Genomic DNA, 27,059 nt, shown 5'->3' on the forward strand with positions numbered 1-27,059 from the left:
TGCGGAGACCCCATAGAGAAAGACTAGGGGTGTTCTTTCCTAGGAGAGCCCCGAACCTTGGTAAGATACGCCATGTGCATGTCTTCGCCTCATCCTGTTTTCAGGCACCGGCAACGTCTTACTAGCTCCCACATATGTCGCACCAACCACCCGACAGCATTTCTGCAAGAAATACACCTTGGGAGAGTGTGTGAGCATGTGTGAGAGACCACCGATGGATATACAACATATGCATGCATGTGTGAGAGAGAAAGTTAGGTTTGTGTGAGGAGTGGCCTATGGAGAGTGAAACTACACGTAAAAGACTGATGTACACACTGATTAGAAATATAAATTGTACCCAAATATTAGAATGGGATCATGATATTTGCAATTCACGCAAGGAACGGTCGTTGATCCACCAGACATCTATATTCTGTTGAATTTGAGCATGTCTATGTTATTATTTGACATAATTGATCCACAGAGTTAGTATTTTGAACACCAGACAATGCATTGCTTTAGCAATCAAATATAAACATGAGTATAGTTCATGTTGTGTGTGTAAAGCACATTATACCTACAAAATTTACACAGTGAACATTATAAATAGCTAGCTATGAACTAACATACATTTTCATTCAACTTAAGGTGGTTTAAAAATTTGAATTCAACATGAAGTTCATTCAACTATTTGAATTCGTTATCATGGCATTTGCAAATCATACCTAAATTATGGGGGCACCACTCTTTGCTCTGCTTTTGTACATAATAGCATATATAGTCGTGTACAAAATAGTTTCAAATTTACCTCCTCCATCCAAAAATAATCGTAGTTATAGGATTTTCAAGTGTTAGAATTTTAAAAAGAAGCGCATAGTTTAATGAGGTTTTCAAACATACAAGGTCAAATTCAATGTTGTCTATTTAGGTCAATCCTCAAAGTTCAAGAGTACTCTAAACGTGAATGCTTCTGTTTCAAAATTTTGAACAAAGCGCCAAAAGAGCCTCTACTCGCCCGAAACCGCGTGAGACCAATGTTTGGTAGAAGGAAATTACTTTTCTAACTCCGACCCGTGAAACCAACCGGCCCGATGTCTAAAGGTCTAAACCGGGGTAGGTTTGTAGATTCATCGAGATACGATGCAACTGCCTCCGAAAAATATTCATACACAATAGCCACCTAAACACACATGCACTCGGCCGAAATTGCTCCCGCCCACTATTTGGGACACCTGGGATTACCGTCCTACCCCCAACGCGCAGTAGGTTGAAATTTAAGAGGGGGGGGAGTTTGTTTGCCCAAATTTCAAACAAGCGCGTCCCATCTATTCAAAAAAATCAAAAACAAGCGCATCCCAAATTGAAACATGGTTCCCCCATATCTCCCCCTGATGACCCACAAGTATAGGGGATCTATCGTAGTGCTTTTTATAAGTAAGAGTGTCAAACACAATGAGGAGCAGAAGGAAATGACAAGCGGTTTTCAGTAAGGTATTCTCTCCAAGCACTAAAATTATCGGTAACAGATAGTTTTGTGATAAGGTAATTTGTAACGGGTAACAAGTAAAAAAAGTAAACAAGGTGCAGCAAGGTGGCCCAATCCTTTTTGTATCAAAGTACATGCCTGGACAAACTCTTATATAAAGCAAAGCACTCCAGAGGACACATGGGAATTATCGTCAAGCAAGTTTTCACCCCATGATTCGCGTTTGTTACTTCGATAATTTGATATGTGGGTGGACCGGTGCTTGGGTACTTCCCTTCCTTGGACAAGAATCCCACTTATGATTAACCCCTATCGCAAGCATACGCAACTATGAAAGAAGAATTAAGGTAAACCTAACCATAGCATGAAACATATGGATCCAAATCTGCCCCTTACGAAGCAACTCATAAACTAGGGTTTAAGCTTCTGTCACTCTAGCAACCCATCATCTACTTATCACTTCCCAATGCCTTTCCCTAGGCCCAAACAATGGTGAAGTGTCATGTAGTCGACATTCACATAACACCACTAGAGGAGAGACAACATACATCTCATCAAAATATCAAACGAGTACCAAATTCACATGACTACTTATAACAAGACTTCTCCCATGTCCTCAGGAAAAAACGTAACTACTCACAAATCATATTCATATCCATAATCAGAGGGGTATTAATATGCATAAAGGATTTAAACATATGATCTTCCACCGAATAAACCAACTAGCAACCCACAGGTACCAATCTGAGGTTTTGAGACAAAGATCGGATACAAGAGATGAACTAGGGTTTGAGAGGAGATGGTGCTGGTGAAGATGGTTATGGAGATTGATGCCCTCTCGATGAGAGGATCGGTGGTGATGATGATGATGACAATTTCCCCCTCCCAGAGGGATGTTTCCCCGGCAGAACAGCTCTGCCAGAGCCCTAGATTGCTTCCGCCAAGGTTCCACCTCGAGACGGCAGCGCTTTGTCCCGAAAGCTTCCTTATTATTTTTTCCAGGGCAAAAGACACCATATAGTAGAAGATGGGCATCGGGGGCCTGCCAGGTGGCCCATGAGGCAGGGGGCGCGCCCAGCGCGATAGGGTGCGCCTTCCACCCTCGTGGATAGTGGGTGGCTCCCTCTGGTGCTTTCTTCGTCCAATATTTTTAATATATTGCAAAAATGACTTTCGTGGAGTTTCAGGACTTTTGGAGTTGTGCAGAATCAGACTCTAAAATTTCCTCCTTTTCCAGCTCAGAATTCTAGCTGTCGGCATTCTCCCTCTTCCTGTAAACCTTGTAAAATAAGTGAGAAAAGGCATAAGTATTGTGACATAATGTGTAGTAACAACCCATATTGCAATAAATATTGATATAAAAGCATGATGCAAAATGGACGTATCACCCCCCGCCCCCGTCTGATTCCCCATACGTACTCCGTGGGTGCCAAAACTACCTCTCCACCAGCCGCGAAACCCCGATGTCCTCCATCCGCCACCCCATCCCACCCATCAACCGCTGTCGTACTCCATCACGCTGGAGCCGATACCCCGACATCATCGTCCACCACAACCTCAACTGCAACGCCCTCCATGGCTAGTAGTTGAAGTCGAGGCCGAGTAGCCTCCAGGACATCAACGTGCGCCATACCCGAGCCAGTTTAACCACGGCATCATGCGCCTCACCGCTGCCGCTCCAATGTCACCACCGTCCACCGCACCGGTGTTTTTCCCGCTACGCCTTCCTTCACCGCCTTGGATCTACTTCCCCTCCTCCGAGAGACGGTCGCCGTGACACAGTCAACAATTTGGCCATGGGTTCATCCAAGGATCCACCCTCCTCCAAAGGATCGGTTCCCCGGTAAAAAGAAGAAAATCGGCACGATATCAAGAGGACACAGCACTAGCAACCAGAAATGGTACTCCTCTTCCCTTATTTGTGCAAATCTTACGTGTCTGATTGCATGGTATACATCCCACAGAAGACACTAGTTGCCCGCTTTTTCCTACACCTTCCTCGCCCTTGCTTCCATCTTCAACGAGTGCGGAAGGTCGACGGCCAGGCCCGCGTCCCATGCCTCCTTCGATAGGATCGTCACAGAGGTCCGATTCTTTGCCGACGCCTTGTCAGCGGGCCTGGTTCCCCCCTTCTCTGCTTTCTTCAATGCGGTGCTTTCCCATTATCAGATCCATATGGTGCACCTCGGTGCTCAGTCCATTACTCTTCTTGCTGTCTTTGCCTTTTGTCTGCGAGGCCATGGTGGGCATTCCTCCCTCCGTTGCCCTCCTGCGCCACTTCTTCTCCTTGCGCCTAGCTAACCCAACTCAGTGCTCGGGGTGCATGAGCTTCCATGCCGTGCAGGAGACGGCCGCCTCGGGGATCGATTTTGGCCTCCCTCCTTCTACAAGCGGGTTCCGAGAGCGATGGTTGTATGTGGAGGTCAGGGTGCCAAGCCCCCTGCTCGTGCACCCAACATGGCCTGCTATCCCCAACTCAGGCTGGGACCATGAGAAGCTCACGATCCCCCGGCTTGCTTTCGTCTGGTGCCGCTTCAAGAGTTTGAGGACGGTCGGTGTGACAGCGCCTTAGGTGGTGAAGGAGTTCCTCCAGTGCCGCATTGCTCCTCTCCAGCGTCACTCCCGCCCAATGTGGACCTTCGCGGGGCGTGGAGACCGCATGAGGCTCCAGGAGGAGGATCTGGCGCCCAAAGCACTGAGGACGGTGTTGAGGGTCTTGACTGACGACCCTTCTCCAGGCAGTATCCGGCGTGGGGGTGCCCTCTTGTATCTTTGCTTGGGCAGGGCCGATTTCGTGAGGCAAATGCCCTGCTTCGACGAATGGGGGCTGCGCCCGGCCGGCCTTGTGGGGCCCCGCGAGAATCCATTTGCCATGGCCGCTCCTCCGGTTGCCCACGCCGGTCTGGCCTTAGGTGGTGGCGCAGGGAGGCAAGAACCACCGGGAGCTGAGGGGTCTGACGTCTAGGCGCTGATGCCGTGCGAGGCTCCCGAGGCGTCATCCTCTGAAGTTCATCCTGGAGTGGTGGCTGATGAGGAGTCGCGACCTGCAGCTCCCAAGGCCGGGACTCCTGAGGCCCCGGCTGGCCTTCAAGAGGCGGTACCTGGTCACCTCTCCCAGTCTGGCACTCTTGGCCCAAGTCATCCTGATGTCTCTCCTACACCGCGCGCCGACCCTCGCATCGGGGGCTTAGGCCGGTTCCGCATAGACTTCGAGGCCTTCCGCAAGAGGAAGGAGGCTTCGGGTGGCAATGACCGTCCTTGCCGCCCGCTGAAGTGCAGGAATTACTTCACCATTGACGAGTAAGTCTCTCCTTCTCATGATTCCTTGTTTTGCCATTCCTTCTGCTAATTGTGGCTTTCCAGGGCCCTTCCTACCGAGCTCGTAGAGCCGGCCAAGGAACCACCTCCTTAGGCTTCGTCTTCATCGCTGACCTTGAGCGCCCCAAGCTCGAGCGCCACCCCTAACGCGAGTCCGACTGGTGAGGCAGGCCGTCCCGTGGGGTACCTTGAGCCTGCGCATTTGTTGGCCTTCCTTCGCGAGCTTTCCTGGGGCACAGCCAGCTTGCCCCGTGCTCCTCCCCTAATCGTGGATGGCGAATGGCTGAGGTAGATCTTGGGCTCCACTTCAGGGGATGGATCGGCGCCGGGCTGGGTCCCTGGCGGGGCCTGTCCAGCAATCGTTGAGGCGCCAGCCCCCAGCCCCCTATCGAGAGGGGGCGAGCCGCCTCGGGGCCCTCCGCCTGCACCAATGGCGGAGGGTGATGCGGACGACATGCTTAGGCACGCTCGGGAGCGCAGCGCCCTCCGCCGAGAGTTTCTTCATAAGGCGGTAGATGCGGTGAGCTAGCTCGGTGTAGAGCTTGCGGGCGAGGATGCGTGCTTTGAAGCCGAAGGCCTGCGCCTTGCTGAGGAGAGGCGCAAGCTGAGGGTGTCCGTTAGCCTTGCACGCCACGAGCGTGATCTTGACAATGCAAAGGCTGAAGCATCGCTGGCGGCCTCGCGGAGGGCCTGCTCCCAAGCCGTCGAGGAGGCCCAGGAGGTAGACCGACGACGTGAGGTTGCAGAGGAGTGCGCGTGGGAGCTCCAAGCCTGGAGAAACTCTCTGGAGCAGCAAGTGGAACTGCTCCAGGCTGCCCTTGCATCGCTGAAGGGGGCACCCGCCAAAGAGGAGGAGCTCCTGAGGCGTGAGGAGACACTTACACTGGAGGCCGCCGAGCGCAACTTTGACCTTGAACGGTTGGAGACAAGGGAACGCCAGGTGACCCGAGCGGAGGACGATGTCGGCGCGCGGGAGGCCCGGGTCCAAGGAGAGATCGACCGCCGCATGGCGGAAGCCCGCTTGGGTCTTGAACGCGAGTATGAAGAGAGGTTGGAGTTGGTCAAGGCCGAGGCTGCGGGCAGGACCGCTGCTCTCAGAGCCAGGCTAACTGAAGCGGCACAGCACGCTCAGGCCAACGCAGCAGCTTTAGGCACGGCGCAGGCTGAAGTGGCCTCCTCCCGCGCCGAGCTGCTTCTTTTCCAATGGAGAGTCGATGATGCCGAGGCCATTGCACGGCGAAACAAGGATGAGATCCATCAGCGGCAGACTCTGGAGCATGAGCATGGCCCCATGCTCCGAACGCTGAGGGAAAGGGCCAATGCAGCCCTGGGCCACATCTATGAGGCGGCTGCTGAGGAGCCCCGCGTGACCAACTATGCCGGCAATCTCCGGTTTTTCACTGATGTGGTGACGCAGCTGGAGAATCGCTCTGACAGGGCCTGCCGGCTTGTTGACAAGAGGAGCCGAGTCCTGCTTGGGCGTGCATTCTCCCGTGTCTTCAGCCATCTTCAGGATAGAGATCCCCACTTCAATTTCGACGCAGCCATTGCGCCGGTGCCCATAGCCATCCGGGACAATCTGGCGCAGTGGGTAGAGGACAACGTGGATGCCCTCGTCGGGGCCTTTGCTTCTGATGATGATGGCATGGTCGTGGCTGCAGATGAGGGCGACGTGGTGAATGGCGGCGAGCATGGCACGGATAAGGGTGATGGTGATGGCAGCGACGGTGACGGTGAAGCCAGCGACACCTCCGGAGGTGTCCTAGAGGACGCAGTGAGCGACATGTCCGATTAATCTTGTGCCCCCTCTGCTGTTTACCCTGCACAGCAGAAGCTTGGGAGCGGCCCTGAAAGTCGTAAGAGCATTTTGGGAGGGGAAGCCCCTCGTGTAAAAGGATTGTATCTAGCATGCTTGCGGTTGTAATACCATGCGTGTGCTTATGCTAGACCACTAACCCCGTGGCGAGTTAGTTGACCTGGTTTACCTTTGGCTCGGACTAGTTTCGGGCAAGCTTGTGACGCCTCGCGCGCGATCTAGGGGAATCCGTTGGCCTCGCGTTGGGGGCCTCCTGAGAGTGAGTGGAGGCCATGGTCCAGAGTGCTCGCGTGCTTAGCCTGGCCCGGCTCGCGAGGGGCTCGCTAGGGGAAGGCAGCTGACGCTAACTTGGGATGTAGGGCCGAAACCAGAACACAAGAAACAGCTTAAACGAGACAAAACTCCCCTCCCCGAACACACGCAAATCTCAAGCTCAAGTTCAACTTAAATTCGAAGAAGAGAAAGTCGACAACAGAGGAAAAGGCAAAAGGCAAAGGCCGCGTCCGGCACCTAGTCTAGTCTTCGACGTCTTCTCACCGGCGTGGAGCTAAGTGCTGCCTCTGGGCGTGGGCGGGAGCCCCTGAGGCCCGAGGGCGGCTCTCCGGAGACTCCGGGGCGTGTACAGCCCCAACTCATTATTACGTGAGAGTGTCACAGGCAGCGAGCTTCACAGGCACTGGGCCTTCTTCACAGGTACCGGCCTTGCTTCATATCGCCAGACGAGGGCCCCGCCTTGCACCACAATCTACCGCCATCGATGGCGACAAGAAACCAAGGACGACGCCAATGGGGTAGAGCGATCACCAGCGGTTCCCCCGACGACCACGGGTCCTCTGCCGGGGGTAGGCCCTGGGGCACCTCCCCAGCAGAAGGCCTACCTCCTGAGAACGCCTTGCTCCAAGCGCTACGGGGGTGAGCCCGGCTCCCGGCCCCTCTCCTGCAGCCCCCAGTGCCCTCCTCCTGAGGTGTAGTAGGCTGCAGCATTGGGGCAGCAATCTGCTGTGGCGACCTGTACCTCGTGCGACCCATGGTTAGCATAAGCTTGCTCCTGAGGAATTAGCGGTACCCGATAGCCGCTGTCGCTGGCGCGGTTGTCGTGGCTACCTTGCGGTTCTTGAAAGGGCTCAGCTTTTGGCATCTCCCCCCCCCCATCTCGGCCCGAGGAACAAGCCATGGTCTTCTTCCAGTGCACACTCTTGACCCACCATGAGGGGCACGTAAGCCTCCGGGGGCGCCGCCCCGAGGGCCTCGCTGTAGTGCCCCATGCGCCATGTGGTCCGGCTCAAAGCGCCGTCTTGGGGGTGGTAGTGTGACGGTCCACCCGGGCCGTAGGCAGTGGTGCATACCCCCTCGCTTACCAGGAGCGGTGTTGGTGTGACCTACCGCCCGACACTAGCGACTAGGCTGCCGTTGATGAGGCCTTGAGGTGCGCCTGGGGTCGCGCGAGCATGGCTGGGCCCACCATATGACCCGCCCGGGGCCTAGAGTGGTAGTTGGACGCAGAACGGAGGTGATCCTGAGGCGGCGGAGTCCAGGAGCTCGGCCACGCGCTGCAACAGCACATCGTAGCCGCTTTCCTCCAGCCTGCACCGCAGCAGTTCTCGAGCCACCATGAGCGCGGTCTTCGTGTTCGGCTGCTCCCATCGGGTGTACGGCACTGCGGCCCCGGTGTGGTTTGAGGCCCTTGCCGCTGATCGTACCTGCCGAGGGGTGAGGGCAGGCTGCGCTTGGCCGCGTCGCCCGCGCCCCGCAGCGCCCTACGGAGCGCGAGCTACCTAAGGCACGAGGTTGAGGTCGCCTTGGGCAGGCGGCGCGGTGTGGGCGGGCCATGCCGCCTAGCGGTCGGTGTTGGCCGTCAGATTGCCGGACATGGGGACGACGAAGTGGTAGAGCGCAGGTCGGTGGAAGGAAGATTCTGGCAGACCCCTACCTGGCGCGCCAAATGTCGGATGTGGGGTTCTGGCAAAACCCTTAGGTTTGAACTCTGGGGTGCGCGCGGAGATCCTTTCTCTACGAACTCACGTCCCAACGCCTTGCTGAGAATCTAGACTACACGATGAACAACACAAGGGACACGAGGTTGTTACTGGTTCAGGCCACCATTTTGGTGTAATACCCTAATCCAGTGTGTGTTGTGTGGATTGCCTCTAGGCCGATGAGGAACAGTACAAGGGAAGAACAGCCTCGTGAGGGGTGTTCTTGTGGTGGTGTGGTGTTCCGCTTGGGAAGGGTTCGATCCCAGCTGCCTACTCAAGATGAGATTCTAGTTGCTCTCTACTGTGGTGGCTATCCCTATAGATAGAGGCCCTGGTCGTCTTCCCAAATATTGAGTGGGAAGGGCGCCAACAACGACCATTTTGAAGGGGAACATCTAGTACAACTTATCCTGACTAAAGTTGGTCTTAGACTGCCAAAGGCACTGGCGATGACGCCGTCTTGGGCTCCACGGTGACCTCCATCCTGCCGCTCTGGTGGTCTTGGTCATGTTGCACTGGAATGGCAACCTTTGCCTGATGCATTGGTCTGTGCTTGCCCCCTTTGCACCAAAGAGGAAACAAGGACACTGCGCAGGCCGGCGCCCGCCTGGCGCCCGCATGGTCTTGATCATCATGGCTTGCGTCACGAGCACCTCGCGAGGTACCCTTGCCTTGATCTCTCCACCTCGCGAGCTTTCCTGGTGAGGCTGCTCCTGAGGAAGCCTCCTGTCGTCCGCCCCGCGAGGCATAGACCCTCACGAAGGTCTTGATCTTGAGTCGATGAAGATGGGACGCACTGGGCCACCGCTTGAGCCACGCTCCAGGCCGTAGGCAGGCAAGTCTGGGGACCCCCATTCCCAGAACACAGACAAGCCCCTCAAAGGATTATTTTCCATGGTAACAAGTGATAGTAAATTTCAGCACACTATATAAATGTTTCCTTACCAAATTCCACCTACCAAAGGCGCATCACTCCCCGAAAACGGTGCCAAAAAAGAGTCTTAATGACCGAAAAGTATAGGGGATCTATTGTAGTCCTTTCGATAAGTAAGAGTTTTGAACCCAACGAGGAGTAGAAGGAAATGATAAGCGGTTTACAGTAAGGTATTCTCTGCAAGCACTAAAATTATCGGTAAAACATAATTTTGTGATAAGGTAATTTTTAACGGGTAACAAGTAAAAAAAGTAAAAATGGTGCAGCAAGGTGGCCCAATACTTTTTGTAGCAAAGGACAAGCCTGGACAAACTCTTATATAAAGCAAAGAGCTCCCGAGGACACATGGGAATTATCGTCAAGCTAGTTTTCAGCATGCTCATATGATTCGCGTTCGTTACTTGGACAATTTGATATGTGGGTGGACCCGTGCTAGGGTACTTCCCTTCCTTGGACAAGCATCCCACTTATGATTAACCCCTCTCGCAAGCATCCACAACTACGAAATAATAATTAAGGTAAACCTAACCATAGCATGAAACATATGGATCCTAATCAGCCCCTTACGAAGCAACACATATACTAGGTTTTAAGCTTCTATCACTCTAGCAACCGATCATCTACTTATTACTTCCCAATGCCTTCCCCTAGGCCCAAAAAATGGTGGAGTGTCATGTAGTCGACGTTCACATAACACCACTAGAGGAGAGACAACATACATCTCATCAAAATATCGAACGAATACCAAATTCACATGACTACTTATAACAAGACTTCTCCCATGTCCTCAGGAACAAATGTAACTACTCAAAAATCATATTCACATTCATAATCAGAGGGGTGTTAATATGCATAAAGGATCTGAACATATGATCTCCCACCGAATAAACCAACTAGCATCAACTACAAGGAGTAATCAACACTACTAGCAACCCACAGGTACCAATCTGAGGTTTTGAGACAAAGATCAGATACAAGAGATGAACTAGGGTTTGACAGGAGATGGTGCTGGTGAAGATGTTGATGGAGATTGACCCCCTCTCAATGAGAGGATCGATGGTGATGGTGAAGATGTTCATGAAGATTGACCCCCTCTCGATGAGAGGATCGAGGGTGATGGTTATGATGATGATTTCCCCCTCCTGTGGGGATGTTTCCCCGGGAGAGCAGCTCCGCTAGAGCCCTAGATTGGTTCCGCCAAGGTTCTGCCTCGAGACAGCGGCGCTTCGTCCCGAAAGCTTCCTTATGATTTTTTTCCAGAGCAAAAGACACCATATAGCAGAATACTGGCATCGGGGGCCAGCTAGCTGGCCCACGAGGCAGGGGCGCGCCCAGGGGTGTAGGGCGCGCCCTCCACCCTCGTGGACAATGGGTGGCCCCCCTCTGGTTCTTTATTTGCCCAATATTTTTTAATATATTCCAAAATTGACTTTCATGGAGTTTTAGGAGTTTTGGAGTTATGCAGAATGGGACTCTAAAATTTCCTCCTTTTCCAGCTCAGAATTCTAGCTGCCGGCATTCTCCCTCTTCCTGTAAACCTTGTAAAATAAGAGAGAAAAGGCATAAGTATTGTGACATAATGTGTAGTAACAACCCATATTGCAATAAATATTGATATAAAAGCATGATGCAAAATGGACGTATCACCCCCCGCCCCTGTCTGATTCCCCATACGTACTCTGTGGGTGCCAAAACTACCTCTCCACCAGCCGCGAAACCCCGACGTCCTCCATCTGCCACCCCATCCCACCCATCAACCGCTGCCGTACTCAATCACGCTGGAGCCGATACCCCGACATCGTCGTCCACCACAACCGCAACCGCAACGCCCTCCATGGCTGGTAGTTGAAGCCAAGGCCGAGCAGCCTCCAGGACATCGACGTGCGCCATACCCGAGCCAGTTTAACCACGTCATCATGCGCTTCACCGCTGCCGCTCCAATGTCACCACCGTCCACCGCACCGGAGTTTTTCCCACTACGCCTTCCTTCACCGCCTCGGATCTACTTCCCCTCCGCCGAGAGACGGCCGCCGTGACACAGTCAACAATTTGGCCATGGGTTCATCCAAGACTCCACCCTCCTCCAAAGGATCGGTTCCCCGGTAAAAAGAAGAAAATCGGCACGATATCAGGAGGACACAGCACTTGCAACCAGAAATGGTACTCCTCTTCCCTTATTCGTGCAAATCTTACGTGTCTGTTTGCACGGTATACATCCCACAGAAGACACTAGTTGCCCGCTTCTTCCTACACCTTCCTCCTAATAATAGATGTTCCTAGTAACTCGTGATGCACAAGGTTTCTCCCCATATACTAATTCACCTTAGCTAGAGGTCCGTCGCCCCCTGGATTTCAATTCCTGGACAGTTGATTCCCAATTAAAGGAAGCATTCCCCGACATAACATGCGCTAGTCCGCCTATTACGCCGGCGAAGCAGTGACTCGGTGTTTATCTTAGGGGTGTGTGAGGCCTAGGAGCCGTTGGCGCCCGATCTGGAGCTGTGAGGTCAAGGGGAGGGCGGGGCGGCGGAGGCAAGTGTTTGGGGCGGTGGTCGCTAGCGGTTCGAGAAAGGTCGTCAACAATGACTGGCAGGAGGTAGACAAAGGCCATCTGCTCATTCCTTGTAGATCGGATGGTTCATAAAAAATCGACTTACCTATTTATTTTCAGTCAACTATTATTTTTGTAGGACCACATGTGGTGGTGTGCTGGAGGAGAACCTGCATTTCCCAGCCATCCCTATGCTCATATATTAAAAATCATATGGAGTACAATCTAATTTGTTTGCCATGCAATGTTGTAGAGCTATCATATGTCTCTTGTCATTTATTTTTCAGCCACTTGCTATCTGCTACTTTTACAGTGCACTAGTTCTACAGAAACTTCACCCATACTCTCACTATTGTTTTTCGTGCATGGGTATTTCAGCCTCTGTCAACCAGTTGATAGAAGCACGAAATAAAAGAGAGAAGCAGCTCCAGCTTCCTTCAGGCTTAGGCAAGACATGTTTTGTTGGCATAAAGGGTGCAGTGTCAAGAGATGGAAACGGTAAACGTAGGTCTAGAGTTGATGATCTCGCTCGCCATGAACCACCATCCCAGGTGCTTGCTTTAACTTCGTGGTGTCATATGTGGTTGCATGTTGCATATGGTTTCTAGCTTGTATTCGAAAGGCCGAAGTCGGTCTTTATTAAGATAAGGAAAGATATTTTTTACACGAACCACCATCCCGGGAGTACCAGAAGACAAATAGCTAGTCAGGGCATTGGCCGAGCCAGTGACAAGCCCAGCACAGACATGCATCACCTGGAAGCCAACTAAAAAGCCACGATGGTGGCGAAGTAGCCCGCCTCCCACCAGGCTCTCAGGTCCTCGATGATCATGCTCACCACTCCAACCGGATGTCTAGCTTGTATTGCTTCCAATTTGGTTAAATTGCATGTGGTTAGCTTACACATAATACCTTTGAATATGACATGACTTCCTGTTTTTGGTACATACTAGTACATCTGTCTATTAACCATGGTCTTACATCAAACTAATGTTCTTGTGTATCCCTCATCAATCACGTATGATGAGATAGTCAAGCTCGCGGATTATTGTGAGAAAAGATGCTCTTTTAAAGAATGCAATGTCAGCCTCCGCACATGATTCTCAAGAAACAACAAGGCTAGATGAAGATAGTGAATGTAGCTCTATAGTTGATGACTGCATTTCCCCTACACCACCATCGCAGGTGCTTGCTCTAACTTGGCAGCATGATATGTGGTTGCCTGTTGCATATGGTGTCTACATTGTAATTCTTCCAATCTGGTTAAATTGCATGTGCTATTCTGCTTAGTTTATATTACTCCTATTAATGTGGCATGCCTTCCAATTTTTAGTACATAGTACATCTGTCTATTAAGCATGTCCTTATATAAAACTACTTTTTTCTGTATCCCGCTTCAATCAATATGACGAGACACTTTTAGTATATGCAGTGTGATATTGGTTCCATCGTTCATATGATTTATAGCATGCACTGTCGGTGTCAAAACTGGTGGATCTCGGGTAGGGGGTCCCGATCTGTGCGTCTTAAGCTGATGGTAACAGGAAGCAAGGGACACAATGTTTACCCAGGTTCGGGCCCTCTTGATGGAGGTAAAAGCCTACTTCCTGCTTGATTAATATTGAAGATATGAGTAGTACAAGAGTAGATCTACCACGAGATCGTAGAGGCTAAACCCTAGGAGCTAGCCTATGATGGTAAGATTGTAATTGCGATCGGCCTTCTAAGGACCATCCTCTCTGGTTTATATAGACACAGGAGAGGGCTAGGGTTTACATGGAGTCGGTTACAAGGAAGGAAATATAATATCCGGATCGCCAAGCTTGTCTTCCACGCAAAGGAGAGTCCCATCCGGACACGAGCCGGAGTCTTGAGTCTTGTATCTTCACGCTTCAATAGTCCGGAGGATGTACATAGTCCGGCTGTCTGGATACTCCCAAATCCAGGACTCCCTCAGTAGCCCCTGAACCAGGCTTCAATGACGATGAGTCCGGCGCGCAATCTTGTCTTTGGCATTGCAAGGCGGGTTCCTCCTTCCGAATACTCCAAGGTTATTATCGAACACGTAGACCATGTCCGGATCTGCAAAACGATCTTCACATACCACCATAGAGAGAATGATAGTTCAGCTGACAACTTTTTGGACGACGTGATATGTCATTACGGTTAGGTCATTATTCGAACCATTTTCCCGCAGCCGGCCACATCGCATATTGCGAGGCGGTTTCCTTGACACGTCTTGTCAAAGCAGAGATCGTGTCCCCTTATCACGGGATTCTCATCAATACGGGCATGGGTAATCCCACCGTCCTATCAATCATGGCACTTGGGAAGTAATCGATTCTCAACAGGCTAGTGGGGAGGCACACCACTTTCGTGGCCTCTACAAAGGGATAAAGGACCTTCATTTTCACCCACGCCCTCTTCCTCCTTCGCTCATCCTTACCTCCCCGAGCTCCAGCGCCCTAGTCCAAATATTCTCCGCATAGCTAGACATGTCCGGAGCAGGAGGCAAGTGGGCTTCCACCGTGAAGGAGAAGAATATCGTGAATCTTCGGGCGGCCAGATACTTGGCCGCATACATAGCGCACCGGCTACCAGACGACGGGCAGGTCATTCCAACTCCAGGACCCCACAAGACGGTCGTGTTTCTCGCCCACTTCATCCGTGGGCTGGGGTTTCCACTTCACCCCTTCGTCCGCGGGCTCATGTTCTACTACGGGCTAGATTTCCATGATCTAGCCCCGAACTTCGTCCTCAACATCTCGGGTTCATCGTCGTATGCGAGGCCTTCCTCCGCATCAAGCCTCATTTCGGCTTGTGGTTGCAAATCTTCTGCGTGAAGCCAAAGATCGTGAACGGCCAGCAAGCGGAGTGCGGAGGAGCCATGGTGGGCAAGATGCCTAACGTCACCTACCTTGACGGGTCCTTTGCGGAAACCGTGAAGGGGTGGCAGTCGGGGTGGTTCTACATCACCGAGCCGCGCGACGCCAACTGGGTGGCGGCTTCCGAGTTCCAATCTGGAACCCCCATGCAGCTCACCTCCTAGGAACAGAAGGGCCTGTTATGGGGCGAATCTACAGAGCTGACCGGACTCCAAAACTGCATCAAGGGCATGAAGGACAAGAACATCAAGCTTGTCAACATGATCCAGGTCATGCTCGTTTGCGGGATTCTACCATGCCAAAGGAGGGCATTCAATCTGTGAGAGTTCGTCCCGGCCGAACACCAGATGCTTCAGAGGCTCTACGGCATGAAGCACAAAAACGCATGGAAGGCGTTGCTCAAGGCCTCCGAAGTACCTCCTCACATATCCGAGGACTGTGGGCTCCACGCCGCGCGGCCTTCTAGTCAGGTGAGTTCTTAGGCTGCCACCGGATTCGGTTCTTCCCAATATATTCATGGGGGAGCCTTAAGTAATTGTGCATATTTGTTCAGGATTATGTGGAGACAGTGGAGCAGATTGACTGTCCGGATCCACTGCTAGAAAGCCCAGCTAATGCTCTCCTGGCGGAGATCCTGGTCCCGGCGCCCTACAAGGGGCCGGAGAAGAAGGACGATAAGAAGGCCCCGGGGATCCGAAAGGGTCTCCGACGTAAGGTTGCGCCAGAAGCCTCGTCCGAAGACGGCGAGGCACACTCCTCCCCCGAAGGGTAAGAAGAAGAAGAGGAGGCAGCCCCATCCAGAAAGGACGAGGAGCCTCGAAGGGCAGACCAGGGGGCCAGGAGAGTTCCCCGGCGCAAGGCCGTCATACCCTCGTCGTCCGATGATGACGAGGTAGATTCCTCCCGCGGAGGCGGGGGGAAACAAGAAGAAACTCCACCTCCCCTATTGGGGGGAGAAAAAGAGGAAGACCGCCCCGGAAGGGGAGGCTGGGATGTCCAAGAAGGGAAAGGCGTCCCTTCCGGACTACTCCGCCACCGCTTCCGATAGCGAGGAGGGGTGGCTGCCCAGGAAGAAGCCCTTAGAGCGATCGTAATCCGCACTCCATCGTAATTTTGCTTCATAGTTTTGTTATAACGCCGAACTTGTATGCAGTCCGGCCAGGGTCCATCCCGAGGTGTCGTCTTCGGATGGGTCCTTGAGTGATTCGGCAATGAACTCACTTCCGACGGCCACTACTCCTCAGCCTGCGGATGACACGGAGGTGTTTCCCAAAGGCTCCCAGAGCGGGGGGAGGTGGATCTGGAGGCGCCCCAAGGCGGCATTCCAAATGTCGGACACGCGGGGTTCAAGATCCCCGCGGATCGTGTTGATGAGAGCCGTAGTAACCTGGGCTCTCAGCCGAACACTATTCCGGGACCTCCCGTGGCTCTGGACTCAGGCGGACAACCCCTCGTTAAGGAGGGCGAACCGTCTGTGCCGAGGACTTCTGCTACGCCCGAGGCATTGGATTGTTTGCTGGAAGCGCTTCAGGGCGCTTCCATGGATGAAGAGCACCGTACTCTTATGAGTGTGGTGATTCAGAAGGTTTCGTCCGCCAAGAGGGGACTAACCGAAGCCTGGACCAGCCTCCTGATAGGCTTTGAGGTAAGTAATAAAAATGTGTGAGATTACCACCCGATAGGTAGTAGCCCCTGATACTCTGTTTGGTGTTCGGAAGGAAAAACCAAACGGAGGGTCAATTATAATCCGAGGGAGTCTAACAATAAGTTTAATGTGAATAAGCAGGATGTGCTACTTGCCGCTGCGGTCCGTACGGCCGAGATAGCCGGACTAAAACAGGACCTAGAGCAGGCGCAGGGAGAGCTCGACCTCACGAGGAGGCAGCTCAAAAATAACAAAGATGAGTGATTCTCCGCTCTCATATAATGAAGGATAGATAAAATTGGTTATTCTAACAATGAAGCGTCGTGATTTTTTAACAGAGGCCACCACCGAAGTGGCGTCTCTGAAAAAAGCGATGTCCGAGGCCGAACACAAGGCGGCCTTGGAACGCAAGGAGCTCGGCAAAAAGTTTGAGTCCGTGGAGCATGAGCTTAAGGAGAAAGAGGCCGAGCTTGCGAAGGCCCTTGCGAGTATAAAAGACACCAAGGACGAAGCCGAGAAGGCACAGCAGGAAATCCAGGAGGCCAAAAAGATAACGGCGGGTGAGAAATTCTTTATGCAAAGCAAACATGTGGAGGAGGCGTTTCTTTTACTTACCTGAGTCCGGAGCTCTCCAAGGGCATTCGCAGATCTGCCATGCAGCGTATCAGATGTCGCAGAGTTCTATCGTGCTCAGGAGGGGAGCTCAACAGAGAAGCTGTTCTGGTCCCAGTATGCTGGGGCCGAACATCCAACGCCTCTGAGTGACCAATTGAAGCAGTTGGTCGAACTCCACAGGGCGGCCGAAGTGGCTATGAAGGATTTCATTGTCCGGATGTGGCCTCATGAGCCCCTGCCCCCCACCTACTTCGGCCTGATCAAGCGGATGGTGAATGCCTATCCGCGACTGGAAGTTGTCAAGCGATCCATTTGCATTGAGAGTGCCCGTCGGGCCTTTGCCCGTGCGAAGGTGCATTGGGGCAAGCTGGATGCGGAGAAGCTGGTGAAGGACGGGCCATCGGAGGGCAATGCGCATCGCTATCTGCAGAAGTATTATGATGGCATTATGAAGGGCGCTCACCTCGTGGCCGATGAATGTACCAATGACATAATTTTAGAATGAATTCACTTCTGTCATGTTTGTAATTTAAAGATGAAGTTACTTGCGCTATGTAGCGCTTTTGTTATTTAAAATATTACCTTATGTGCGGCTGTTTATAAAATTCTGAAAGTAGGCCAGTCGTCGGCTTCCGCCCCCATGTAACTAGTACTGGGTGTTCGTGGAAAACCCGGACACTCTTTATCCAAATGTTTGGTCCCTTAAGGAGGTGTCCAGCGCAGCGAACAAGGCAATCAGACTATGCGGCCTTATAACCTTCACTTAGCCATAGAAGTCTACAATTTTAAATTACGGTGAAGCCCCTAGAATCTGGAAGACCGAATTGGGGCGCTATATACGCCTAAATCGGATGAAGCCGAATTATCGACTAAAGCAGAAAAATCTTTAAGGATTTTAAGACCTCTCAAATAGCGACCAGCTCTCGCCACATCATGCCGGTCAGTTTTCGGCTTTCTCTACTGAGGTGCTCGTCCGGAAGAACCGGGGCATAATCACAGTAGTTCTCCCTGTGCTACCTTAGCCGATATAACGGAACGTAAGGCACCAAAACAAGGGAGCCGGGCTATCCCAACTATAGACCCAAGACATGATTCAGAGCTGATGCATATAATGCTATAAGTCCGGGGAGCCGCACTGTTGAAAGTGTTTGGACTTGTCTTGCTGTATTATGGGGCGCCATAAGAAGCCCCAAGCAAACTGAATATACCAAGGTGTACGGATGCAATATCAAATAGACATTTGTAAGAAAAAATGCTCAAATAGGAATAATAAGCTGACACTATATATGATCTCCCATTGATGAATAATACGTTTAAGTGTATGTTTACAATGAATGCATTAAGCAGAGATAAATAGGATTATTTGACATACTCTATCCAGGGGCAGGCTACGAACAGATAGATAAAGCAGGTATAGCGATCGTAAATAGATTCCACCTGGGTATTTCCTTCTGTGCGCAAAGCCTATTGCCTCCTTGGTTTTCTCTCCTATGTAAGTTCGACAATCCGGCTTTTCTGGAGAGGATGCACTAAAGCAATGTCCTGAAAGGTGAAAGGAAAGGTTACGAAGGTATGAGACGGTGATACCGCACTGTTGACTGAGCCACTGCTGCGCCTCCTCCTGTGCCCATGGTATTTTAAGTGCGTAATTGTGTACGCGTGGCACGAATGCTTCTTTGATGGGCTTTGAGCGGAGGCCGGACTGCTAGTCGTGCTCTTGGCGTGCCTTGTGATCTTGTTGCGGGGTGCTCCGCCCTCGCTTGACTGTGCTTGAGGTTGTCGTCGCCGGATTCATGGTTTACCGGAGGAGGCCGCATTGTACTTCTGCCGCAAGGGCTGCAGTATAGTCTTTTGTACGGAGAGAGCAGTCCATATTTCCGTTGACTGTTATGACCCCGCGCGGGCCTGGCATCTTGAGCTTGAGGTATGCATAGTGTGGTACCGTATTGAATCTAGCGAATGCAGTTCGTCTGAGCAGTGCGTGGTAACCACTACAGAAAGGGACGATATAGAAGATTAACTCTTCGCTTCGGAAGTTATCCGGAGATCCGAAGACCACTTCCAATGTTATAGAGCCCGTACAACGGGCCTCTACTCCAGGAATTACACCTTTAAAGGTGGTTTTGGTGGGCTTAATCCTTGAAGGATCGATGCCCATTTTACGCACTATGTCCTGGTAAAGCAGGTTCAGGCTGCTGCCGCCATCCATAAGGACACGCGTGAGGTGGAATCTGTCGATGATTGGGTCTAAGACCAATGCGGCCGAGCTGCCGTGACGGATGCTAGTAGGATGATCCCTACGATCAAAGGTGATCGGACAAGCTGACCATGGGTTGAATTTGGGGACGACTGGCTCCATCGCATAGACGTTCCGTAGTGCTCACTTCCGTTCTCGCTTGGGGATGTGAGTGGCGTACATCATGTTGACTGTTTTCACCTAGGAGGGAATTTTCTTCTGTCCCCCCGTGTTCGGATGCCGGGGTTCCTCATCATTGTCGCTGTGCAGCCCCTTGTCCTTGTTTTCGGCGTTTATTTTTCCAGCCTGTTTAAATACCCAGCAGTCTCTATTGGTGTTGTTGGCTGGCTTGTCCGGGGTGCCATGAATTTGGCATGAGCGCTCCAGTATACGGTCTAGACTGGATGGTACCTGATTGTTTCTTTTGAATGGCTTCTTCCGCTGACCAGATTTAGATCCGCTGAATCTGGCATTGACCACCTTGTCTTCGGTGTTGTTGCCGTTGTTCTATCGCTTGTGTCTGTTGCGCTGTAGGTTGCCATTATTGTCACGGACATCTGAAGTACCAGAATGTGGCGTAGTGCTGCTACGAGCCAACTAGTTGTCCTCGCCTGCGCAAAAGTGGGTCATTAGTGTCGTGAGAGCTACCATGGACTTGGGTTTCTCCTGGCCGAGGTGTCGGGTGAGCCACTCGTCACGGATATTATGCTTGAAGGCCGCTAGGGCTTCAGCGTCCGGACAGTCAACTATTTGGTTCTTTTTAGTTAGGAACTGAGTCCAGAATTTCCTGGCTGATTCTCCGGGCTGTTGAGTAATGTGGCTCAAGTCATCGGCATCCGGAGGTCGCACATATGTGCCTTGGAAGTTGTCAAGGAATGCATCTTCCAGGTTTTCCCAACTGCCAATGGAATTTGCTGGCAGGCTGTTAAGCTAGTGCCTGGCGGGTCCTTTGAGCTTAAGGGGAAGATACTTGATAGCATGTAGATCATCTCCGCGGGCCATGTGGATGTGGAGAAGGAAGTCTTCAATCCATACCTCGGGGTCTGTTGTGCCATCGTATGATTCGATGTTTACGGGTTTGAACCCTTCTGGGAATTCATGATCCATCACTTCATCAGTGAAGCAGAGGGGGGGGGTCGGTGCGGTGCATCTATGCCGGGCTATGTCGCGACGCAATCCGGCTGCGTCTGACTGGTTATGTTCGGCCCGGCCGGATTTTCTGTTAGTGTATCCTATATGATGGTCATCGTCATGTGCTGCGACGCACCCCCGTGATCTATAGATCGATCTTAGTTGTCCTACGGTGTTATCCAGTCTATCGCGCAGGTCCTGAGTATTGCCCCAGGCCGTAGTAAACTGGCGCGGGGGTGCAGGCTGGTATTCGGGCTGATATGTCGTTTTATCCCGACCTCGTGGCGGCTGGTCAGCGCTGTAGCACTCAAGTCCATATTCCTCGACTGCCAGGACTTCAGTCCATCTATCTGTGAGAAGGTCTTGATCAGCTTGAAGTTGCTGCTGCTTCTTCTTCAGGCTTCTCGCAGTGCCAATAAGCCGGTGCTTGAAGCGCTCCTGCTCTGCAGGGTCCTCGGGCACGCCGAACTCGTTGTCGCCGAGGCTAATCTCGTCTTCTAAGGAGGGCATGTAGTTGTCCTCCTCCGGATACCCGTCTGTCACCTGTTCATCTAGGCTGTCCTGCCCATCTTCCTGCTCAGCCTTCTCGAAGGCGGGCTGATCGGGGTTGTATTCATCGTCGACACCATCCGGATTGTTTTCGTCTCCGGTGCTGGTATTGCCTTGGCGGGGCTTGGAGCGGCACTGGCGACGCCCATGTTTTGCTTTCTTCTTGGAGGGGTTATCCTCCATTGCCTCATCGCCATTTGTTTCTTTCGGAGTGTCCACCATATATATATCGTATGAAGAGGTGGCAGTCCACCGCCCTGTGAGCGGTGGCTCCTATACCTCTCCCGCATCATCGTCCATACCGTCGATGTCTTCGGAGTAGAAGTCAAGCACGTCGGTTAAATCATCAACCGTGGCAATGAAGTGGGTGGTGGGTGGGTAGCGAATTCCTTTGTCACCTGCTTCCCAGTCAAGCCAGACATAGTTCGGCCCAGATCCTCCTGACAAAGAGAGAGACTTTAATGAGTTCAGCATGTTGCCAAAGGGCGAGTGCTGAAATATGTCCGCAGCGGTAAACTCCATTACCAGAGCCCAACCTGGCTCGACTGGCTCAGGGGTGCACGGACCGGAACCGACGACTGGATACGAGTCCAGGGGGCGGGGTTACAGGCCTCCACTGAGGTGGGACCTGTGTTCGGCTCCACCGCCGATGAGTATGCGGCATGCGGGGCGGGGTCCACCCATCCGTCCTTAGGCAATGCAACCTGCTCCGGATTTAGATCCAGCACTGCTGCAGGGATGATGTCCTGAGCATTGTCCGACAGCAGGTCTAGGCCGTGATCGTCGTGACTGTCCGGCGCTCCTAGCACAGGCCCGAATCCGTCGAAGATCAAGTCTCCGCGAATGTCCGTCGTGTAGTTCAAGTTTCCGAACCTGATCTGGTGTCCAGGTGCGTAGCTGTCGATCTGCTCCAGCTGACCATGTGAATTGGCCCGCAGTGGAAGCCGCCGAACACAAAGATCTGTCCGGGGAGAAAAGTCCCCCCCTGGACCGTGTTGTTGACGATTGAAGGCGCCATCAAGCCTCAAAGCGACGACACAGAGGAACTCTCAATGAAATCACCGATGGTGCGGTGAGCGTGGAGAGGATGTCATGAGATAAAGAGGATGTCGTGAAAGCACCAATGGTTCTTCTAATTTGTTGAAATGCCATTTATGATGGGACACTTTTAACTTGGAAGAGTCATATTGGTTGCATCTTTCATGTGGTGTCTAGTTTGGATTGCTTCTTATATGTTCAAATGGCTTCTGCTTAGTTTAGACTAATAGTTGTGAATCTGCCATGCTGTCCAGTTTTTCATACATATTCCATCCTTGTATCATGTGTTTGCCTTACATCAAGCTAGTGATTGTCAGTATCATGCATGAATGAGTTCTGAAGAGTGAATTTTATTTCTTTTTCTTGTCGGTTTTACTTGACAATGCAAAATCAATAAAACAAAAGAAATTAGCAAGGCAGTGGATAAATGTGCTCCTTCCAAATGGAGGGCCTCTACACATTCTACTCCGCCATCCCCCCAACAAGATTTGGAAAACAACACATGCATAGACACTCAACATAGCTGGGTTAATGATGAGCACGTCCCCCCTTGTCCACCATCACAGGTGCTCCCTCTAACATGGCACTCTTATATGTGGTTGCATGTTATGTATGATGTCTAGCTTGTATTGCTTCTAATTTTGTTGAATTCCATCTGCTTACTTTACACATTATACTTCTGAATAAGACATGTGTTCTTCTTTCTAGAACATACAATATCTGTCTATCACACCATGTTCTTACATATAAGTACTACTGTTGTGTAACCTATAACAATCACCTTTCACAAGACACGTTTAACTTGGGAGTCTGATATAGTTTACTCCTCGCATTATTTTCTAACTTGTACTACTTCTAATTTGTTGAAATGGCACATGACGAGACAATTTTAACTTGGTAGAGTGATATTCGCTGCCTCTTACATATATATGGTGTCTAGCTTTCATTGCTTCTAATTTGTTGAAATGCCTTCGACTTACTTTACACATCATAAGTTGTGAATATGGAATGGCACTAATGACGAGAGACCTTTAACTTGGTAGCACGATGTTGTTTGTATCTTGCATATGATTTATTTCTTGTACTGCTTCACATTTTTTTAAATGTCAGTTATCACGAGACACTCTTAACTTGGCAGAGCGATATTTGTAGCATCTTTCATATGGTGTCTACCTTCCATTGCATTGCTTCTAATTTATTGAAATGACTTCTGGTTAGTTTACCCATCATAGTTCTGATTATCTCATGTTGTCCTGTTTTTCGTACATATTACATCCTCCTATCATGTGGTTGTCTAACATCAAAGTTCAATTTGTCTGTATCACACGTCAATTTTTTATGAAGAACTAAATTTTTATTTCTTTTTCGTGTTGGCTTGACTTGACATGGCACAGAGAAAGAGGAAGGAACACAGAATGGTAGGGGATGGTGTTAGTACTGAGGACACACAGAAACATAAGCGGAAGAATTATGCAGATTCTGCTGGTACTGATGGTGCAATAGAATGTCAAAGTCTGCTAGAATATTGAACAAATGTGGTATAACGTGCTAGACAAGCTACAAAACAAGCCAAACCGAAACTAATAGCTGCCACCAAACAAGCACCGACCGCCCTAGTTGTTGCAACACTTTCCATAGTACCACTAGCTGCACGAGTTACTCGTTTGTCAAGTCAGCTAGCAGCATGTTCCCAAGCTCCCTTGCCACCTGACACTACTTTCGAAGAACTCTTGACACAAGACGAGTTGTCAAGATCAGATGAACCTTGTGAGCTTCAACAACAAGAAGGTAGTTGCTAGAGTCAAGTTACAGTTGCATGCTTCTTTATATGTAGTCTCACAGTTTGATGTACACTAACACTTCCTATGTTCATTGTTGGACTAGCACCTAGGTGTAAGAGGAAACAAACATTAGGCATAATGCTCGATAGGTTATCTAAATCTAGAGGAGGAAGAATGGAGATCCGTTTTGAGGCAGGATTAAAAGGCCACGTGATGCTACAGAATCAGCCAAGTTAGTATCAGATGCAGTGGTTGCTGTTAGGTGTTATGCACATGTCCTCCCAACATGGATTCAGTATAGGAATGACAAAGATGAAACCCAGTTCAACACCTTCCTCGACCATTTATCTGTAAGTATGGTTATGTATGGAAACTAGTAATATCATCTTGCTTTGTCCCATACTTTCAGGTTGCAGATAATGAGACTCCCATAATTTTCAACATATGAGGTTCAAGTTGGATAGCCAAGATGATGCAACCAGACAAGCTTGCACCCATGTTTTTAAGTCTGCTCTGTGACAGTATCATATAACTTGAGGAAAAACCACTTTGAAGGCAAGGCTAACAGTGAACTTGCGCAAACATATCAAGTGGAAAATATATCGGATGAAGACTCAAGAGGTCTCGTTAAACACTTGTCTGATCAAAAGTATCAAGTATGTTATGTATATGTGAACGGATCACTTGTTGAACTCCTATTTACGCATGTGCCTCACAAATCCATCTTCTTGTAGGTGAACTATTCAAGGAATAAGGCCAACCATGCAAAAGTGAAATTCCAACAAACAATAGGATGTCGTAGCTATATTGCACACTGCGAGGCTCTTGTAATTAGTTGTTGTTTAACTATTTTTGTTATGCCATATTATCAGATCTATATTGACTTGTTCCAAATGCAGAGGAAAGCCCGTAAGGACCAAAAAGTACCTGAACAAAATGTTGTGGAAATCTTCAAGGACTGTCAGACTAGCAAGACAAAGGGCATGCCTACACCAGTCAAAGTCGCGGTTGTAAGTCCTTAATACTCATGCCTTTGAACTACTACTTACTCTGACTTGTGCATTGAACTACACTGTTTGCAGCCAATGTCTATTACTCTTTTCAATTTTATACACAATTTTCTTAGCGTATCATTGCACCTTACAAGGTTTAAAAGAGAGGAGTTATGTTCCTTTGATCTTGATCTGTAATCTAGTTCCGTGCTAGACTTGCCCACAAAATGTTACAAATGCATGTTTGTCTGTTCTCAGTTGTTTTGTGATATGAATGATGTCATACTATGTTTACCATATGATAAACTTTGTCTATTTATCATTATTTGTGAATACAATGTGAAGAAATAGACAATACATTAGCCATGGTACATCACTCGTACATCGAGGTGCTATACAAACGGTTTTTAACCCCTTTCTGCGACGGCACTTGGGACCGTCGCCAAGTGAGTGTGGGTGATAGGGGGGTCCTTCCCAAACGACCTAGAAACTGTCAGGGATAGGGAGCCTTGATGCATACAGTTGCCCCTATATAACCGTTTCCTATGTCTCGCATATCCGAAACACGTCATCCTTGCTACTCGTTTGTTCTTGCATTGCCATCGCAGTCGGAGTTTTGTGGTTTTACCTAAAACCAGGCAGATTCCAGGCATAGGTGTTTTCTAGGCACATACCAAATTGGCTCTACATTTACGACGCCTGGCACATTACAAACAGTTCATGATTATAAACTGTGTACGATAGATAGACATTCATACACATTTAGTTTTCCCGCACCGTATGTGATAATGTCTGGCATCACACACGCTTTGTAAACAGCAAGTGTGTGCATTGTTACACACGTTTCCACTCCATGAACCATGTCGGATTATGATGTATATTGCAGACGTTGTGCTTTATTAACCGTGTGCGCCGTAATGACCTCCACACCGTAATTTTTCCCTAATTTAATTGCTTCTATTTAAAATTGTACCTAATTTAAACTTGAAAGGAGGCTATAGCTTTATTCATATCCATCTGGATCAAACTACCAATGCATTATTCAATTCACAGGTACATATGTTTCAGAATTACATATGCACCAAATAAGGAATGATGAACTAGGGTTCTATACTTGTACTATTACAAATGGTAAAGAAAGAGGCAACAGACTTTCTAGTTGCTGAACAAGGTGAAGCAGAATGGCCCTGTTGTGCTTTCGTGGATGCAGAAGGCACGCATGACTCTAGTCCAACCCCTTGTGATGGTCGGCCGCTAATCATGTAGTTTGAGAGGTAATCTTGAGTAAACTGCTTCAGGATCCACTGCAAAGTAAAAAGGATTCAGACATTGTCATCTAACACAACTCATTACGGGAAGTAAAAAGAAGGCTACAGGGTTCTTACTTACCATCCTGCAGTTCATTGTTGTCTTGCATAAAGTGTAAACATATAGTATGATTGACATCTTTTGACCCATTTTAATAACAATCTTTATCAGTTTCCTCACTTGATGCTGGTTAATGAATATCTCATTGCCCCATATGTAGAAAGGGTCGAAGTGTGGATCTTTGGCAATGACATGTGTACCTAAGAGCATCAAGTTAATGTTAGAAGCTAAACAACAATTGCAAAATGATGTAGTACAACACTCCCTCCATCCCACTATATAAGATTTTATACACGTATATCTAGACATCATCAGAACATTAAGGTAACACTATTCCTTGCTGCTATGTAGCCTGGGATTGCATATTTAGTCATTCAGTACAATGCAAGTTGCTATGTAGCCTCAGATATATTAAATATGGCTCTAATTAACCTACTAATAAATGGGTTACAAATATATTCAGTGAAATGTATGATTTGACGAATAATCCCTTATCAACCCCCAGGCTATATGGTACCAACTACCGAGATCCTGAACAGTGAGTACATATAAGCAATGCAATGAAACTAACCTCAATGAAAAAAACAGTACTGTTCTCAATATTGTCATGTATGAGTACATATAAAGGCATGTTAAGCACAACTGGCTAAACATCAACCAAATATATCCATGGTAGACATCATAATATAAAAAGATAGCTTTAGTGTGCAGGCTTAAGCATGCTAGTTAACCAAAACAAGAAGTGGAAAGGTGTAT

This window comes from Triticum aestivum, chromosome 6B, assembly GCF_018294505.1.
Source record: "Triticum aestivum cultivar Chinese Spring chromosome 6B, IWGSC CS RefSeq v2.1, whole genome shotgun sequence".
Lineage (NCBI taxonomy): Eukaryota > Viridiplantae > Streptophyta > Magnoliopsida > Poales > Poaceae > Triticum > Triticum aestivum.